General features: G+C 35.1%; 1 protein-coding gene across 4 annotated transcripts in view; it reads right to left on the bottom strand.

Annotated features, from left to right (window-relative positions):
- dennd1b (DENN/MADD domain containing 1B) overlaps positions 1 to 5,000 on the bottom strand; it is a 207,361-nt gene that overhangs the window by 42,750 nt on the left and 159,611 nt on the right. The gene's annotated exons all lie outside the window — the stretch shown is intronic.

The following is a 5,000-nucleotide window of genomic DNA, read 5'->3' as shown; positions in this document are numbered from 1 at the left end:
GTTCGTCTTTTTTTGTTTTTTAACACAAAAGTAGACATGAAGAAAACTGAATACCTGAAACCATTGACATCCATGGTAAACAAAAGCACTGCAGTGTTTGGGTGTTCTGTGATTATCAGAGGTAATTATTCTACCGAAATGTGTATATTCCTTATAAAGTTTAAAGCTGATCGTTCAGTTTAACTGGTGCGTCTGGGAAATGCGAGCGTGCGCAATATGCGCTCCCAATATACGCGCACGCAAAAGATATGTGAACTGCCCCAAGCAGCTACACTTCTCTTCACATTCAGTAGATACCTTCATTCCCTATCCTGCACAAAAATCCAATTTAGCCTGTTTAGGCCGAGTTGCGCTGCTGTGTTTTTTGGGCAGCGGTGTCCTCCTTGGTGACGTTTATTGTTGTAGAATGCTTTCTGTTCAAGTGCTTGAACAAGTAGCTGGTCGAGTTTAAAGCAGTCGAAAGTTCTTTAGAGACTGGACATACAGTAGCACATGCTTATTAACTGACATTGCAGCAGAAAATGTGATTTAAAAGAAGCATTTTTTCTAGGTAACGCAATTAGATTGACTTTAGTAACTGCAATCAAATTACACAAAATTTAAAATGGAATTCATTACATTACTGCGTTCCTCAAATATGTAATTATAATACAGCAACGCGTTAATGTCGAACGCCTTACACCCAACTCTGGCACTATAAACCCCATTTATTTCAATGGCCTGCACCACACAAGGGTGGTTTGTTGCTGCCCTAACTAAAGCACAACAAAAAGTAGTTTACATGTCTAAACACATTTAACCAATTTATTCTTTGTTGTTTTCATTTTTTATACTTGTATTTTATGTTTCTTTTACTCCTGTTTATATAAAGCATTTTGAATTACCATTGTGTATGAATTTGTGCTGTATAGAAAAACCTGCCTTGCTTATATTTGCGAGACAGTCAAAGTTCAATGTGGCTCAGTTTTTGTACTGTGGATTTTCCACTCATGTACACATATATTATCAATGCATGAATCACATTTCACATATGTTCTATCAAATATCATGCTGGCAAGATTTTTCTTACTGTTGTTTATTTGTTCCTGTTGCCTGCAATATGGCAACAATTGAAAAAGGATGCCCCTCAAGTCGATCGTTAGTCGATTTGATTTTTTTCATCAGTATAATTTAGGTTACTGAGTTTAACTTAAAGAGTCTTACAAAATAACTATTATATTAGTTAATAAAGTAACAAAGAATTATTACAAAGCTTTTAACATCTGTTTTTGAACAAGTGCATCTAAAATTTTAATTCAGAATTTTAGCACATTAACTGAATGAACTGAACTAACTACTTAAGAATTGATACTGGTTCATCAAAATAAGAACTGATTGAAATATCTGAATTAGTTTCCAAAACAAATAATTAATAACAAAGTTGGTGTTAATTTGTTTTCTTAAACATGTAAAATGTCAAGTTAATGGAAAGTTCACTCATAAGAGAAAATTTGCTGTTCATTTACTCGCTATTATGACATCCAAGATGTAGGTGATTTCTTTTAGTAGAGAATACTTCAGTAGAGAATACTTTTAGCTAAAAAACAAAATACGAATTAACAGCTACTGGAACTTGGAGTGTAAATAAAAACAGCAATAGACATTCAACAAAATGATCCTGTTGCAAAAAGGCTAAAGTGCCTTTAAGGCAAGTAATTTCATTCTGCACCATCTTTGAGATGACTATCAGGCAGTATGCTCGGGCATTCATATGAATGGGGAAAAATCTAATTCTCCAAAACTGTTGGCCAAGCTTATGATTATCCTAAATATTAGGAATCACCAATAAAATTAAATATAAACTGTCTCATGAGTTTTGTTTCTAAATGTTTGAATCAAACAAAATCTGAATTTTTACAGGTTGCCCGAGCTAACGAGCATGCGCACTCGAAGGGAACGAGATCCCAACACCAACTTCATTTATGGTCGTTCTACACATTATCATACTCTGAATAATTATTGTCTGATCGCTCTTGCTCTAGATGCTGAATTTCCATGATTGGCAATCTCCAGAAATGACAGCGACGTTTTGTTTACAAGTTTGTGGGCATTTTAGTAGTAGCTGTCATGTGATGTGCGTTTGACAGAACGGACTGCACCACACATTTGTTTCATACAAATTACAAAACAAAAAAACTTTTGTTTTCAAGTGCACTTGGTTTATTTACAGCTACAGATGTCAAGCTGAATGTTGATATATTTCTTATGTCTGTGAAGCAAGAGTTTGCAAAGAATTCAGTGTGTTTGTTGACCACAAAAACTGTCGTAACAGCACATGTACGGTTTGAGCTTCTCCCCTGGAGAAACTTCAGTCTATAGCGAGCAATGATTGGCACATTCGCCATACTGACTGTTACACTTTTCCTCATTCAAAACAATACGAGTGACATGTCTTGTGTATTCTTAGTCAGCAGATCATAATGTAATCATGCTGACTTTATTTCACAGATTGATTTGTTTACTTAAGATATCAAAGTATTATCAGGAGCCACAAATATTACTTTTGTTTTGACTTTATATATTTTTTGACTCTCAATATCCCTGTAGCCATTGACTTGCATTTTACAAAGCACCATTGATCTTAAACGATGTACTGGACAGAGAAATAAGCCACCTACACCTTGGACAGCCAATTTTCACTTTAGTATGACCTATTCCTTTAAACATAAATGCATTATAACCTAAAATATTTAACTTATGCTTCCAGTTTAACTATGATTACAATGAAAGGAGTCATAGCTAGTTAGTAAAAAAAAAAGTCTCCAAGCAACTGCTAAGCGCAACTATAGAGAGTTAAAAAAAGCCCAAAGCACTGCATCTGAATGTGTCGAGGGGGAAGTGATGAGAGTCTGGAGGAAGAAGCGGTTAACCGGACCCGTGCAGACAGGGAGATGGGGAGATGCCAGAGCGCTGCGAGCTCTCTCCGGTTGGCAGGGTGAACGTGAGTTAGCATCAGCCGCTGGAAGAAGGAGAGTTAGGAGACAGAAAGCAGGTCGTCGCTGACAGACTTCCCCCGCAATCTCTTGGCAGGAAGCCTTTACTGGGTTTCTAGGCAGGACGGGCCTCCGAGCGGATGTGGTTCATGGTCAGAACGGGGCACCGCGGCGCTGGCCTTTTGCAGAACGGCCAAGTTGGAGATAAGGGCTCTCCCGGAGCTACTGGAGGTGGAGATGTCTTTGAACTACTGGTCACTATCTGGGTTTTTTTTTTTTTTTTTGGAGGAAATGTTATGCATTGAGACTGAATGTGATTAAATGCGGGTATAAATTAAGATTTTGGCAGAGGGGGGGGGAGAAAGACACTCCATATTACAGCTTTAAAAGGGCTGGAGGGAAGTGTAAGCGCTCCTGAGACTTACTGTGCAATATTTACATGAAAAACATACTGTAACATTTGTACACTGCAGAAAATCAAATCAAAACCTATTCAGAGACTATACAGAGATTTTTATGGTTTTAAAATATTGGGTGCAGGACACTATAGTTTATTTATGGAAATAAGCACAATAAAGTAGACTGTGACACGTTTCAACCCTAAATTCTTCATACAGTGGAAGTGAAGAGGCTGCCGCAGAGAGTCTGGGTTGATTGTAATTATAATATACTGTTAATTTCTGTCAAAATTATCTGAGATTATCAAGATGATTTTGTTCCAACATAGTTAAACTTGCAAGTTATTGTTATTAGGGATGTCCAGGTCCGATCACATGATTGGAAATCAGGCCCGATCACATGGTTTCAGACTCAATCAGAATTAGACGTTACATCCCGATCAGGACTTGAATATATATATATATATATATATATATATATATATATATATATATATATATATATATATATATATATATATATATATATATATATATATATATATATATATATATATATTTATTTATTTATTTATTTATATATTCTCATTATATTTTAACACATCTATAGTTATGCGGTGGCACGGAGTTAGACCTCTTTCTTCACTTCACACAAAACAGCAATGCGTGTGGCATGATGTCATCACTATGTATCAGAGATGCTATTGGTTAAATGCTGAAAAAGTAGAACACAGAAGCAGCTTAAAGCAGAAAATGCGAGTATGTGGTAATGTCTAGATAGGATATAGCTGCGGATACAAAAATAATGCTATATTGATGTGCGTGACACTATATAACAATAATTAATTTTTTTTACATTACTGTGACGATTGGGTTTAGAGTTGGGGTAGACGTTAATAAAATACAATTAATGGGAAATTTAATAAATAATATCAATAAATATTTCTGGCCCCAACCGTATCTTATCTAGCAATAACTCGAGTATGTCTGCGGTCTGGAGGTATTACAAAGTTGATGACGACAGCATTGTCATAGCAAACTGATATGTGGATGTGTAGATATGTAGATGTGGATATCTGATGAGATATGTAAACTTGGGATTGCAAGAGGGGAAGAATTGATGTTATTTATTACTTGATTGTTCAAACTACCTCACAGAAGTGTTCTGTTTGTTAACGGAGTTGTTGATTGTTAAAATAATGTGAATTAAATAAAAACTAAGAAACATTCTGGATCTGTTTCTTTGCTTTTCTTTAATATTTTATTTTTATATTATAGAAGTATCACATTAAGTTTCGGTATCAATAGATACTTTAAATCAAATGACTCGGACTCGAGAGCAAAGAAAGCTGATTGGGACAACCTAATTGTTATATTATAAAACTTTCTGTTTGAAAAGTTCAAGGTGGCTGTATAATTTCTGATTTGACAGTACATTTACATTTAGCAGATGCTGTTATCCAAAGCCACTTATAAGTGAGGATAAAAAAAATGTTAAACAGTGTCAAGTCATCCCTAATGTAAATATAAACCGTTTATTAATGATTATTACATCTTAACTGTCATATTTAACTAAAATTGAACGTTTATGAGCAATTTGTTTAGTTTCTGTGCAAATTACGTAAATTAG

This window comes from Danio rerio, chromosome 22, assembly GCF_052040795.2.
Source record: "Danio rerio strain M-AB ecotype USA chromosome 22, GRCz13ab, whole genome shotgun sequence".
NCBI classification, from domain to species: domain Eukaryota; kingdom Metazoa; phylum Chordata; class Actinopteri; order Cypriniformes; family Danionidae; genus Danio; species Danio rerio.
Note: the sequence above shows the minus strand (reverse complement) of the source record. Positions and strands in the feature narration are given on the sequence as shown.